This window comes from Aulonocara sp. 'chitande type north' Nkhata Bay, linkage group LG16, assembly GCF_057382095.1.
Source record: "Aulonocara sp. 'chitande type north' Nkhata Bay isolate Kocher_YH1m ecotype deep benthic linkage group LG16, A_spYH_male_GT1.1, whole genome shotgun sequence".
In the NCBI taxonomy this organism is placed as follows: Eukaryota; Metazoa; Chordata; class Actinopteri; order Cichliformes; family Cichlidae; genus Aulonocara; species Aulonocara sp. 'chitande type north' Nkhata Bay.
The window spans coordinates 11,082,478-11,098,719 of record NC_141359.1 but is presented as its reverse complement, the minus strand read 5'-3'; positions in this window follow the sequence as shown (position 1 = coordinate 11,098,719).

The window sequence follows — 16,242 nt, the reverse complement described above, 5'->3', positions numbered from 1 at the left end:
GTTGATTTGACTCTGTGTAGGTTTAGGTTTGGCATTTTTACTGATAGGAGGAATATTCAGTGACAAGTCCTAAGACCCGGGCGTCTGTATTTGTGTTTTTGTTACCCTTCATTTTATTTTGTTTTATATTTTGAACAGTGCACTGATTTTTATTGGTGAATCTTTTCTTTAAGCAGATCTGCATATCGGAAATTACAAGCATTACACGTCGGCGAGGAAAATTGTTGCAAGTGAGTTTCTCTACATTAAAATGGGCTCTGGAGAAAGCCACTGAGTGGGACAATTAGAAAATGAGAGTCCCTGCCTAAGAAGGATTCAGCGAGGTAATCCGATCTAAAGTTCTTGTTTTTCTGTTTGAAATGAGCTCATTTTGCTGAGGGCGGAAATCTAAATGCGGCGAGGGTTTCCACTATCAGCAAAGAAAAGAATGGATGAATGAATGAATGGATGAAAGACTGGAAATAAAAACAAACGGACTGACTGGTAAAAGCTGACAAGACTTGACCACGACTCAAGGTTAACCTCCACCTAGATAGAATAAGAGGGTGGATGAATTTATGTGTGTTTCTTTTTACAGGAGTAGAAGGATGACAACATATTCGAGGATGAGTGAACTTTTAATTGCCACTTTTGTGTCGTGTGTTGCTTACAGAGGTAACTGCGCAGCGTTAACATTTAAATTTTCTTCTCTACAGCGTTACAGTCCTTAATGTTTTTCTATAACAGGATTCCTGGGCTGATGTGTGAAGAAACGGTGTTTATAGGTTAGGAGTTGGTGATGCCATTACACTGTACTCTTGGGAGAGTGTTAGATAAGACACATTCTGTCTTGAAAACTGTGATTCTTTTTACAGGAAATCTTTTTATAGCACCTCTGGAATGTGGATGGCTGACCGCGGTCAATGTGCTGCTAATGTTTGCTTTGCTTTGTTAAGAATGCGTGAGGAGGGTGCAGTAGAAAACAGACAAGTGACATGAAAACAAAGAATAATAATAAAACAAGTAATAATAACAAATAACAAATTTGGGGACAGTTTAACGTAGAGCTCACTAACTGGCCATTAGGGGGCTCTTAGTGATAAACAAGTGGAGTAACATTGCCCAAGTGTGAATAAAACAAATTGCGGCAATAATAGTGATTTAATGATCGGAGAAAACCTGAACATGATACTTGTCTGTTGTGCTGAATCTTTTATTACTCTTATGATTTACAGGTGGTTGTAAATAAGCTGTTTAATTTAACAGATTTGCTTTTTAGGTGAATTGGGAGTTAAAGGAGCTTAACATGTAACTGCTGACTAATGTTTTACACAGGGTTACAGGTTGGCGAGAGAGTGTTTTAGAGAGGATGTTCTTGTGCAGTTTGCAGTGGGGAGATTGCAAATACAACTAGAACTATTAATTGAGACTAATTAAAACTAACCTGAAACTGAGGAGGTTTTAGATAAGGAAGAATTAAAACGGATATAAAATGCATCTGATCTTTGATTGCAGGTGTAACCATGAAGATTTTTGGTACATATTGCAGGTTGTTGCTCATTATAGAATTGTGCTCAGGTTCATAAAGGCAAAAAGCTATATAAGGGGTCTATGATTTTGTTTGTGTTTTAATAATTTAGGTATGGCAAAATTAAAGGTTTCTAGACAATTTAGAGAACCAGTGAGAAGCATAATTAGATGATCAGAAACTGAGTACTACACTTAAATGGAAGTTAGAATTAAGAATGCCCAATTTGTTGTGAGGTCTGTTGTTCACTTTTATACACACATTGCAAATGTGCTTATAAGGAGCTGGCACTTAGTCTGTGAAGGTCAAAAGCTTCATCCGACAACGGATCGGATTGATATATTGGAGGTATTGACTTCAAGTGCAGAGGGTTAAATGCATGCACGCTTACACACATAGGCATAGCATAGGATTGGAATAAACAAAGTCAACAACATTAGGTTAGGAGAGCCAGCGAGGAGAGCCAATGAGGTCTCGGGGAATGCTTGGATGAGACGTGAGCGGAGAGAGGCGTCAGGGATCATCTTGAGCAGAACAGCGGACATGGCACAGAGACCTGTGCTACTGAGCTTCCAGGAGATGGAGAGGAGCCTTCGCATAGTAACATGCTCTGCCTTAAACCTTCAGCAGCATTGGAACATGAAAACCGGAGGGATGGAGGGAGCGTGCCAAGCTCCGGAAGGAATAGTTCTGCTCCCAGTGGTCTCAAGGTGAATGAGCAGCGGGGAGCTCAGGGAAAAGCTCATTCCAAGTCACAACACGGGTGGTAAAACAGGGGCAGAATAATCCTCTGCAACATGGCTGGCTCACTCAGTAGTCTACCTGGGGAGCTCAAGAAAGAAGAATCCAAGGGCGTTTCTTCACTCCAAAGAGGAGGTGGCAAAGAGGCCTGAAGCGTGACAGGCGGAGACTCAAGTCTGAAGCTAAAAGGACAGCTGGGTTGTGGGGAAATTGGAAATAAAGGGGGTGTTGACATGTATGAGTGTTGCTACATGTTTGTTTGTTTTTTGACAGACGGGTGAATTGCCCAGACGCAGAGGTCTACCCGCTCGAGAGTCCAAATTGATTGAGTCGCCGGATGGGATGGCTCAAATTACTAAAGGACAGCAAGTAGATAATTGTGTTGCTGGTGCTATTCCCAGGCCTCGTCTGTTTACTGAGCCTGCGCCTCTGTATCCAGAGGATGACTGGGGTTATCAGTGCATTTTGAAATTAACTAGAGAGGCTGTGGACACAGGTAACTGCACCACCTTATCAGGTTTATATCCGCAAATTGACAAACGTACGCAAACACGTCGATCCACGCCTAAACGAAATATTTACACATGTCTTGAATTTGCGACGGACGTGGTGAAAAACACTTTAACAATGCATGTACATTCAGGTGTGAACACGGCACTGGAGGATTGGATGACGTCTGTTTTTGGGCAATGGAAGGGTGTGTTTATGTCTGCCATGTTTTCTTTTGTTACTCTTATAGGTATATTGGTGAGACACCTGGGGAATGTTGGCCTTTTTCAAGGCCAAAGAGGAGGAGTGTGGACAAGAGATATTTTATTTTGTATTCTTATGGTGACAGTTTATAGTCAGAACTATCATTGATCAAGCATTCATCATTGTTGAATCAGTTGATAGAATAATCTTTGAATTACATCTATGTTAATCTGAGCAAATATTAATGTATACAGATTATCATCACTTTAATCATTCTATTGTTGTTCTGTATTATTCTTTCTATCTGCGTAAGCTGTTGTCCATCAGTGTATTCACACCACTCGATCTGGTGGGTCCAGCTGGGCCTGTTCCAGTCACTTGCACATATTCAGGCGAATAACAACAGGCACATAGTTATGTAAAACACGCACGTTCACACACACACTTATTAAGGACACGGAGGGCGTCTCAGGACATGCTCCCTGTTTGACATACACACACTCACAATCGACACGAATAGATATACACACCACACACACTGGTTTTCTCTGAGTGCTGGACTGAGTGGAAACATCTGGAGGCCATATAAGGAGAACTTCTTGAGTTCTGAGAACTGACTGATACTTATCATGTGACTTGACGTCATCATTGCAATAAAAGCCTTGTGACATGGTTGTTCGGGGGAGATCCGCTCTGAAAGGTTTATGATGCTCATCTTCCCCACATATATATGTGTATAATAAAAACCACTATTTTGACATCTACTGAGGACCATGCAGTCGTTTGTCTCCTCCTCAAAAACTCGAACCTTGACAAGTGCTACTGCCCACTTCCCTCATTAACCCTCTTTGTATTTATGTCCACGTTTCCCTCAGTTCAGTGTCGTGTCATCAATGTCTCTTCCCTGAACCTGTGTGCCTTTCTCTGTATTCCTTCAGTCCCCAGTTTAGTTCTGTTTCTTTGTGAAGCCTGCAATAAAGCAGAGATTTTGAATTCAGCTTTTGTCTCAATGAGTTTTGCATTTGGGTCCTCATCTGCCTACACACAGCTAGTTCATGACAGTTAGTGTTTCAGAATCAATTCCAGTAAACATTGAAGCTGTTGCAGAGGCATGTGTTGTACAAATACTCATGAACTTGTCTTTGCCACCTGCTTGTACACATTGCTTCTTTGGTTTGGGTCTGTCATGTGTTTTTACATAGTTGTGTGTTCCAAATCTGCCGGAAGAGAATACTTTTTGTGTGTAACTTAATAAAAAAAATAAAAACTAATTTGTAGGTCTAGGGCATATTAAAGCCCAAATTAGGCATTCATTTATTAAGTGATTCCGCAACTTACTGTTACTGTAATACAAAACACTTCATCAAAAGGAATGAAACAGTAAAACACAAAGACAGCACTGCAATCAACCAGTAATACACAAAGACAGCACTGCAATCAATCAGTGAACTTGATTCTGACTGGAATGCAAGATTTTTTAAAAGATCAATTGTGTACAAAAAGGTAAAAGTATAATGTCTTGATCACTGTATTGTAAAATACTACATGAAATAAAAAAAACAAACAAACATCTGCAATCAGTGATATTTTAAAAGAGTACAAAAAGCTAAAAGTTGAATGTCTTGATCAGTTTAAAAGTCAATTTGCCTGCAAATCCATATGGGGTGCCATACCAGGTCCTGCTCTGTAATGGAAAAGCCTTTTTGAACCTCCCCAAGCTGGTCGACCATGGAGGTAAAGTGCTTGTAGCTGCTAAAAACTATGTTTTCCAGACCCGTTGATGGGGACGTCATTTTTACAGAGCAGAAAGTGTTTTAAAAATATTTTTTATGTCCTTGGGTTGGTGAGCTCATATTTCAACAGGGGGTAGTCTTGAGGAGGGAGTACTGCTGGCTGGTGTGGTGCTGGAGGTAGGTGTGCAGATGAGATGGAGGTGGTCTTTGTCAAAATTGATGGATGTTTAGTTGCATGCAGACTGAGGATCCTTTCTTCCTGACAGATGAAGTCCCGCGCAGTCTTGATGTTAATTTTAGGGAGAGGAATGTCTGCTTTACAGAGAACCATATCTTCCACCAGAATCCGGTGCTGTATTCGCTCGTAAGCCTTTAAAATAGAAAATTTCTCTGGACTGTTGCGACACCCCTGAGGGGAGGGCAACCACAAAAGTTAAACCAGAGTGCTGCTCTGAGCGCTGGTGTCATGTTGTGTGGGTGCATAGCGCTTGGACATCTTTATTCTCTGTATAAGAGCAGCATCAAGAAGGTCATCCCTTTTAATGCGGCAGTAGAGGGTGTTGCCCCAGTGGGTTTTGTACAGCTGGTTAAACTTTTGTGGCTGCTCATCATGCTCCTCCATGGTATTCCAGGTTTGGAGGACCTTGTTCCTCTGCTCAGTGGTAAGTGATAGCTTGTCCTCTATCAGGCCAATCTCCACAAACACAGAGCAGAACATTTCCAGCTTTTCAAATCCAGGAAGAGGGTTTGAACTGCAGGCATCTTCCAGGAAAATGAATCCGATACAAATTTGGTTGGTAAAGATTAGAGATGGACTGATCCGATATTACGTATCGGTATCGGTCCGATACTGACGTAAATTATTGGATCGGATATCGGAGAGAAATAAAAAATGTAATCCGATCCATTAAATATCAAAAAAGCACCTCACAAAACTTGCGACACGGCGTAACTCGGCTCATAACCGTAGCACGTCGGAGCAGTGTTCTCACGTGATAGAGCGGCTGTGTGTATTTGTAGCCTCGCTACCAAACCAGCATTTCATCTCCAAGGAAGTTATCCCAGAGAGAAGTAAAGCAAGTGTGTAAGTTCATCTCTGAATGTTTGTAAAGCATTCCCACGTTAAGCTTAACAACCGATATATGGAGCGACTGCCTCTTCTTTCCCCCGTCTCCTGCTGCTCCTTCAATCATGAAACTGATCAATGATCAGCTGATCGGCTTTTCTGTCGTGAGGCCGTCTCTCTTCTTTGTTTTTGGCCCACTTTGCACCAGAAAGAGGAAACCAGCAGCTGAACAACAGCAGCACGTTTAACCTTGGTAAGCTGTTGTTAGAATTTATTTAACCCTTTAAAGCCGGTCGGAGCGGACACGCTCCGTTTTGCTACTATTTTAGAATCCCGGTAGCACTGCAACCAGGTAAGCTAGCGCAATATTTTTTTTTGCATATGAAACCGGAGGAGTTGTACTTACATCTTATGCCATCAGCTTGTCCTAGGTCACAGTTTCCTTCTACATATAGCTTTGCAAAAACTGCATAAAAAGCACTTGCAGCAACAAAAACATAATATTCCAGAAACACGCTTTCAGCTGTTCATAACACTTCCTACGTTCATCGGCGTGAACTATCGCATGTCCGCCATGACCTGCCCAAAACCGGAAGTGACGTCATTTTGAGGAAATGTAGTTTTTTACCATCAGGGCCTCATGAGCCCATACTTGTGTTTTTTAAAGTTATCTTTGACTTTATGACTTTCTGAATAGTTTCTGGGATGCTTAGGACTCATATTGCACTGCTGGAAATAGTTTATTTTGATGCATATGCTGCTTTTTTGCAAATTTGCATTATAATATTATTTTCGTTTTTCCTGCAGTATATGAAAATTGGTGTATTTCAAAAATAAAACTATGAAGACACTCAAAATAAATTTCCTGTGGTGGGAAACTATTTTTTGCAACTTTTTTGTATTTACAGTTTTGAGGGATAAGCCTCCCTTGCAATTTATGTAATTACTATGCACTTAATGCATACATATTACTAAAATTTGGGCTATAATTGTTGTATTGATGTATATCAACTTGAAATGCTCCCAAAAATGGCACTACAGCATGTAAAAATATAATATAAGCTCTGGCGGACTTGGTTCTATGGTAGGTCTTAATGGGTTAATATTACTTTCTACACCAGGATTCTTTTCTACGTAGCTGACGGCTGGTAACTGTGCAGGGGGGGATCTAGCAAAGTTTAGCCAGGGGGCCAATAGGGCATTAACACGGAAAAGAGGGCACAAAGACATACTTTTCTTTCTTATTCTCATTTAAAATGTCTAGCTTTTAATAAGTAATTATCTGAATCTTACACACCAAGTTTTTATCTTATGTAAAATATATAGAAGTCCATTACTGTATATAGTAACTGTTAAGTCTAATATACCCTAGTAAGCTATACTATAGCTTTTTTTTTAATAAGTAAATTGAACATTAAGTGTTAGTTTTTCAAGCAGTTTTACGTTAGACAAGGCCACTGTTAGCTGTTTCCATTCCTTAAAAAGGCTGAACTACCTGCTGGATTTGAGAGTTAATCATGTTATTAACTCTGGGCCTTACACAGAGTTTCTGTCTGATTTCTCAGACTTTATATCTAATTTAGTTTTGAGCTCAGATAAAATAATTATTGTGGGTGATTTTAACATCCATGTAGATGCTAAAAATGACAGCCTCAACATGGCATTTAATCTGTTATTAGACTCAATTGGTTTCTCTCAAAATGTAAAAGAACCCACCCACCACTTTAATCACACTCTAGATCTTGTTTTAACATATGGCATAGAAACTGAACATTTAACAGTGTTTCCTGAAAACCCTCTCCTGTCTGATCATTTCCTGATAACATTTACATTTACAATAATTGATTACACAGCGGTGAAGAGTAGACTTTATCAAAGTAGATGTCTTTCTGAAAGTGCTGTAACTAAGTTTAAGAATATAATCCACCCACTGTTATCATTTTCAATGCACTGTACCAACACAGAGCAGAGCAGCTATCTGAACGCTACCCCAACAGAGGTCGATTATCTTGTTAATAATTTCACCTCCTCACTACGTACGACTCTGGATACTGTAGCTCCTGTGAAAACTAAGGTCTCTAATCAGAAGTACCTGACTACGTGGTATAATTCTGATAGAAGTAACTTTTAAGTTTAAACTGCAGATGTCTATTATTAAAAGATACCTCCGTTATAAAGCTTTCAAATGTATTAAAATGTTCATATATTTTTGTATCACATGCCATTACATCCTGTCACGTACGTACACACACACACATACACACACACACACACACACACACACACACACACACACACACATGCTGATAAGTAAGCTTGAAAAACAGGAAATGCTATGCAACTGTCTCTTGGTATAAATAAATCTGACTGCAATTCCTCGGTTGTGAGTATCACCCGATCACTCACCCGTGCACGTAGCTCTATGAAACTCCTTATGACTGTCTTGTATTCCTTCATCGTATTTAAAAATGTCACACACCACTGACATTTAATTGGTCCTCCGAGCCGGAGAGTTGACTGATATTATTATATCATCTAACTGTCCACAGACGGAGTCATCGGATCCTGACGTCGTGATTGCCTGCACTGCAAACGCTCGCTTCCAGGAAGACGAGGAAAGCCCAGAGTCGTAAATTCGTCTACTGGCCAGTGTCTTACACAGGTTCACGGCGGCAGGACTCGATTACACCGGGAAAGAACACAGCGCTACTTTGAAGGTGAATATAACACAGTCATGAACATCATGCGTTTAGAATAAATCGACTTTAGAACGACACTCATGACCGTAGAATCCTGTGTGGATAATAAGAGAATCCTGTGTGGATAATAAGAGAATCCTGTGTGGATAATAAGAGAATCCTGTGTGGATACTAAGAGAGGTCCTGTGTGGACCGAAGGTTAGAAAGTAACCTATAAGACGGGATTGCATGTCCTGTGTGGACCCCCGCTAAAAACTTGACTACGAAAAAGAGTGTCGATTAAAAGCAGGTTTCCATTTAAACGCGCAATGTATGTGTGTGTAAAGAGTAAGTACATATTTGAATAGAGACTCCAGGTCTCTCTAATACTCTTCTGTTTTCCTGTGAGCACCAATTGGTGAGAAAGAGGGAAGGTTGCGCTTCAACGCATAAAATTGAGGCCGCCCTGGGTTTAGCTCAGGGTAGAAGGCTGCCTTAATAACCTCCTCTGACTCTAGTACCAAGAAGTCTCACAGTGTGTGTGTGGCAGTATTAATAAAATAAAAGCATGGGAAACAAACCCACAAAACCTGAACTAACGGTAGAGGAGAGTAAAAGGCGCGAGGAAAAAAGAAAAGAAAAGCAGAACAAACAGGCTAAGAAGCCACCCGCTGAACCCAAATGGTTTGCAGTCCCTCTGCAGTAACTGTTTTAAGAGGAACCTTACAAACAGAACTAAACAATGAAATATAGTTGGCATGACGATCATGCCCAGATTGTATAAAATAAATAAAAGGAAATCATTCACATGAAAACCTTTTCTATAAAAAGAGAGATGCATAAGGTAGATTAAGGCTGTGTCATTGTTCAGCCAAGGAAAGTGTGTGAAAAGGTAAATGTCTCCAGCCTGGATGACGGGTGGGACTGCAGCCCACCCAGAGCCCTTGATGGATACAAAATAAAATATAGAAACAAAAATAATAATAAATTACTTGGTTCGACATGCAACAGAGAGAATGAATGTGACTGAAGGTTGGATCTGAGATGAGGCAAACAGAAGACCAGTCTAAAAAGTAGGCACAAACCTGTTCAGAGAAAAAGCAAATTTGTACAGATTGGATGAATTCTAAATTATCTGTTTGCTGAGTAAGATGATCCTAAACTATTAAATTGGCTCAGTAGTGGTATAGTGATTTACACTGATAAAATGTTGTAATATACTGTTGTCATTATATAGAAAGAAAAAGATGATAATATTAATAAAAATATAATATTAATGACAAGTATCCTAGTCAGTATGATGTGAGATGGATAATTGTTATGAAGTAGTCTGCATCAAGCTTAAGGTTTGCTCAAACTCAGTATAATGGCATATGACATGAAGAAAATAAAGGCAATATCTAAACCAATTAGGTGCATAGAGGTACTTAACCTGCTTGAAAATCTGTCATTTATCCTAGATAAATATTACTGAGATGTAGAGCATATTTATAATGACAACTAATAAGCCAAACCCTGTAGATAATAGCTAAAGCTACAAGATTGAGAAGCTGATTTAAATATGTGGACACTACTAAGCTAATGAGCGAGTTAAACATTTTTATTTATTTGTTTCAGAGCAGAAGCTGCATAGAGGACAGCACAGGGAGCAGTCTATCAATGAATAGAAAACACACATACACAAATTGTTACATGTGAGATTATTTTTGGAAAGAATCAGAAGTGAGATGGTTTTGAATTAAGAAATCAGTGAAAAGATGCATGAATTAAACCTGATAATAACATACAGAGGCAATGAAGGAAGCAGCTTACACTCACTGAACATTAACATGCATAGGAAAAGAAATGAAGACCTGCTTACACTTATACACATAACATGAGTTGGTATTTCTGACCAGAGAGAGGGAAACGGGTAGTTTAAGTACTCAGGATAATAATGAAAATGTCTTAGTTGTGTTTCTTCAGGAGCAAAACAGACCTGGATCAATTCTCCACGTGCAGCGGTCGGAAGAAACCCATAGGTTAGCAAATTTGGGAAAGAAAACTGACTGCTTAAGCAGAGAATTGTGCAGGAGTCTGAAACACTGCAAAAGCAACATATGCAAATTCACGTACATGATTTACAAATGCCCAGTTTTAGAGCTGTAAACTGTGAGCAATTCAAAGTTTAAATATATATATAGAGAGATAAAAATAAGGAAACTTTAACTTCAAAGTTGAAATATGTAAGATGTGTGAAATGTGTGAATTCTTTGAAAAACTAGAAGGTATCTAGGAATGCCTCAAGTGAAAACGTAATGAACAAAAAAAAAAAAAAAACAAAGAAGAAGAAGCAAAGAGCAATGGAAACACGGACGTGTATAACATAGAACAATTACTTCTAGGCTCTGAACACAAACCCTCTGTTGTCAGATCTAGCAGATCCAGTTGTAGTAAAAATTACCACAACTTACAGGCCAGTTAAACCACAATATCCCTTAAGCACAGAAGCAAAAACAGGGATCAGGCCAGTAATTGCAGATATGGAAAAGGCAGGCATTTTAGTAGAAACAACTGAAACAACCTGTTACACTCCGATTTTCCCAGTGAAAAAAGCAAACACGGGGAAATATTGACTAGTACATGACCTTTGCAAAACCTGATCTATGGCAAACACTTAGCTCTGAAAGATGAAATAGAATGGACACCAGAGGCAGATAAAGCATTTATTGACTTGAAACTTGCCCTGCAAACAAGCACAGTTTTAGCTTTGCCTGACTGTGACAAGCACTCTCCTTCCTGCGGAAGTAGATGGAGCCGAACACAGCTGTATGCAGAAGCTATCTGAAAAAATGAAACCCCGACCAGACATTTTTAGTACACTGCAGCCTACTGTTTTAGAAGCGAAACCTTTAGCTTCCTCTTTTTCAGCACAGAGTGCAGAACTAGCGGTTATCATACGTGCATGCTGCGCAAAGGTCAAGATATATATATTCACACTGACAGTCAATATGCGTTGCACACCACAAAAGGTAATTCAGAGGTTACTAAAGGCAATAACTTCGCAGGCCAAGCCGCAAAGAAGGCCGCACAGCAATCAATATGAACTTTAATGTCTGAAACTTCACAGCTAATACCACTTGATGTACTTAGAGATGAATAGGAAGCCGCTCCTATAGCGGAGCGAAAGAAATGGCTAAAGTGTGGAGCACGGCTACAAAATTGCTACACAAGACAGCAGCATTAGTGACAAATAGCTTAAAGCATTTGTCAAGGGGTGGAATGATGAGTATCCTCCCCAAACACTTCTATACTCAAAATTTTGAAGCTTCAGCACAAGAGCCTATCAGAACATGCATGATTTGCCAGAAACATAATGCCCAAGGGAATCTAAGGCCCAAAAGAGGTCATTTCCCCACTCCACCTCACCCATTTCATACCATACATATGGATTTCATCCAACTAAACAAACACCAGCAACTAGAGTACGCACTAGTAATAATAGATGTATTTTCAAAATGGCCTGAGATCTATTCAGTGAAAAAGGCTGATGCAATAACAGTAGCAAAATGTCTGTGCAATCACTATATTCCAACATACGGAATACCAAGTCTAATAAGATCTGATAATGGCACACACTTTGTGAATGAAGTCATATCAAAGGTATCTGAAGCGTTAGGTTTCAGCATAAAACACCACTGTTCATACCACCCACAGAGCGCAGGATTGGTGGAAAGGACAAATGGCACTATAAAACAAAGATTGAGAAAATGTATGGAGGAAACCGGCCGCCCATGGCCTGAATGCATATGGTTGGTTAAAATGTGGATGAGACTAACACAGGGCTCAAACAAACTAACACCCTTTGAAATAGTGCATGGGCGACCCTTTCCCCTTCCTATTACTAGTGAACCAATAGATAAATCAATAAGAGAAACAACATTAGCAGAATGGATGGCAAAGCTGCTAGAGAATAAAGAAATAATAACGAACAATCAACTGCCGAGTGATTCTCTTCCAGTCTCTTCCAGGTTGAAACCAGGCGACTGGATCCTGATCAAAGTACTCCAAAGAAAAAACTGGAGCACTCCCAGGTGGGAAGGCCCCTACCAGGTCCTGATCACCACGCCCACGGCATGCAAAATTGCTGAACGACCTTCGTGGATTCATCAAAGTCACACCAAAAGGGTAGAGCCTATCCTCCAGACCTCTTTGTGTTCGCCCGGTGGGGGGTAGGGTGATCAGGTGGCAACACTCGTGAACCCACCTCTCTGGCCGGGGTCTACTCACTGGGGGTCTTGAGAGAGAGACACAAGGTCAAGAAGAAGAGACGCTCACCCAAGGGAAAATCATCCAATCAAGATGACCAACATGCTATTACCAACTCTTCTGAGCCTGCTGGTTGTCTCCCAGACACACGGGTTCAACCCTTGTAATGACACAGACGGACAGGCAAAGAAAACAGACGACCTCTACCTGTGTTACAACAAGACAAGCTTCACCTCTACCGTATGGATACCTTTTAACTCATTCTACGTAGGAGGATACAAAGCCGAAGCCTGGAAAGGCTACGACTGGTACCTATCCAGTTCAGACGGAAACAACCCAGGATGGGACACCGTTTTCACTTATACTGGAAACGATTGGATACCATACAAAGAAGATAAACTACAAGGGTCTGCAAAAAATCTTTCAAAACAACTGGACTTGACTCAAGCAAATGATCATTTGATACTGAACTTCAACACAGAAAGCAACCCACTGCTGGAGAAACACCAAGTTCACAGAAAACAACCCACCTGGTTCCAACAACTAAAAAATCCAGCACGCTCAGTGGAACGCTGGCAGGAGACTCAAGTTGCTATCATCTAACCCTGTTCATATACAAGAGTGGAAAAGACCCACATCATTTCCTGTCAATATGTAACAACATAACGAAGGAAGTAAACACCTCGACGAGCCCCTCTTCTACAGACACAACTCCTGTTTTGACCAAAGGCCCACTATCAACAACCATGACAGCAGTGATGATAGTAGGGCCAAAACTGAAATCAGACGACTGGTTCCGAATAACCACAGGTATCACAGGACACACAAACAACTGGCTGTTGCTGGCAGAACAAGCAGCTCAAGATGCTAGTGATGACTGCATGGTCTGCCTAGGACCAAGACCAATACTGAGAGTGGTACCTGCACCTATAGGAGAAGATTGCCTGACAGCTGTCATGAACTGTACCAACATTGGAAACTCAAACTGCACAAAATGGGACAGAATTTTCCCCATCACCAAACAAGAAAAGAGAAAACCCATCTTCTCACGAGACGTGACACCAACAAACCACACCTGCATAAATATGACAGGTCCAGGAGAGAGGCTGGGAAGCCTTAATGCATCAAGCTGTCTAACCAGTACAGAAGTGGACCCCTCATTCAAACCAGAGAGCAGAGCCGATGTCTGGTGGTGGTGTGGGGACCCACAACTGTACGACCGCCTGCCCGGAAACTGGACTGGTGTCACTGTTGCTGCCCGTCCAAGTCATCAAACTCTCAGCCACTGACATCACCATAACAGCAGGACAACTGAAACTGGAGGGCCGAAAGAAGAGATCGGCACCAGTACAACCTGGACCAGATCCAACTTACGTCGACGCCATAGGAATTCCCCGAGGAGTACCAGATGAATACAAACTGGTGGACCAAGTGGCTGCCGGTTTTGAATCTTCAATATGTTGGTGGTGCACAATCAACAAGAACGTGGACCGCATAAACTACGTCCATTACAATGTGCAACGCCTAGGAAACCTGACACAATCGGGCCTCCATGCAGTAGCTGAGCAACTGAGAGCTACATCACTGATGTCTTTCCAGAACAGAATCGCGCTGGACATGCTACTGAGCGAGAAGAATGGGGTGTGTTCGATGTTCGGAGAGCAATGTTGTACCTTCATCCCTAACAACACAGCAGCTGATGGAAGTCTGACCAGAGCCCTAGAAGGCCTGAAGACTCTGAACGAGAAAATGAAGGAGCATTCTGGAGTTGACACTTCCACGTGGGACAACTGGATGGACATGTTTGGGAAATATCGGAGTTTGGTGTCATCAATCCTGGTATCCGTAGCAGTATTCGCAGCCATACTCACCTTGTGCGGATGCTGTTGCATACCTTGTATCAGAGCACTGATAAACAGACTTATCGCAACAGCCATAACTCCCCATGTCACATCCCCACCAGAGACTATGATGCTCCTTGAAAACAATGAAAGTGACACAGACTCTGAGGAAGAAGAGGACGACATATAAATAAGGAAAAAGAATTTATAATGTTGAACATTTAACTTTGCTAAATGACACTCTAGTTGAAAATGTACCCACAAGTGACTAGAAGTTGATAAGATGCAAAATATTTGAACAACAACAGGGAATGATAGAAGTAACTTTTAAGTTTAAACTGCAGATGTCTATTATTAAAAGATACCTCCGTTATAAAGCTTTCAAATGTATTAAAATGTTCATATATTTTTGTATCACATGCCATTACATCCTGTCACGTACACACACACACACACACACACACACACACACACACACACACACACACACACACACACACACATGCTGATAAGTAAGCTTGAAAAACAGGAAATGCTATGCAACTGTCTCTTGGTATAAATAAATCTGACTGCAATGCCTCGGTTGTGAGTATCACCCGATCACTCACCCGTGCACGTAGCTCTATGAAACTCCTTATGACTGTCTTGTATTCCTTCATCGTATTTAAAAATGTCACACACCACTGACAAATTCTCAAACACGTACCCTAAAGCAGATGACTCGTAATCTGGAGAGGAAATGGCGTGTCACAAATCTAGAGGATCATCATTTAGCCTGGAGAAATAGTTTGCTGCTATATAAGAAAGCCCTCTGCAAAGCCAGAACATCTTACTATTCATCACTGATTGAAGAAAATAAGAACAACCCCAGGTTTCTCTTCAGCACTGTAGCCAGGCTGACAAAAAGTCAGAGCTCTTTTGAGCCAACCATCCCTTTAACGTCAACTAGTAATGACTTCATGAACTTCTTCACAAATAACATTTTTATCATTAGAGAAAAAATTACCAATAATCATCCCACAGATGTAATATTATCTACAGCTACTCTTAGTACCATTGATGTTAAGTTAGACTCTTTTTCTCCAATTGATCTTTCTGAGTTAACTTCAATAATTACTTCCTCCAAACCATCAACGTGTCTTTTAGACCCCATTCCTACAAAACTGCTCAAAGAAGTCCTGCCATTAATTAATTCTTCGATCTTAAATATGATCAACTTATCTCTAATAATCGGCTATGTACCACAGGCCTTCAAGCTGGCTGTAGTTAAACCTTTACTCAAAAAGCCATCTCTAGACCCAGCAGTCTTAGCTAATTATAGGCCAATCTCCAACCTTCCTTTTATATCAAAAATCCTTGAAAGAGTAGTTGTCAAACAGCTAACAGATCATCTGCAGAGGAATGGTTTATTTGAAGAGTTTCAGTCAGGTTTCAGAGCTCATCACAGCACAGAAACAGCTTTAGTGAAGGTTACAAATGATCTTCTTATGGCCTCTGACAGTGGACTCATCTCTGTGCTTGTCCTGCTAGACCTTAGTGCAGCATTCGATACTGTCGACCATAATATCCTATTAGAGCGATTAGAACATGCTGTAGGTATTACAGATACTGCACTGCAGTGGTTTGTATCATATCTATCTAATAGACTCCAATTTGTTCATGTAAATGGAGAGTCCTCTTCACACACTGAGGTTAATTATGGAGTTCCACAGGGTTCAGTGCTAGGACCAATTCT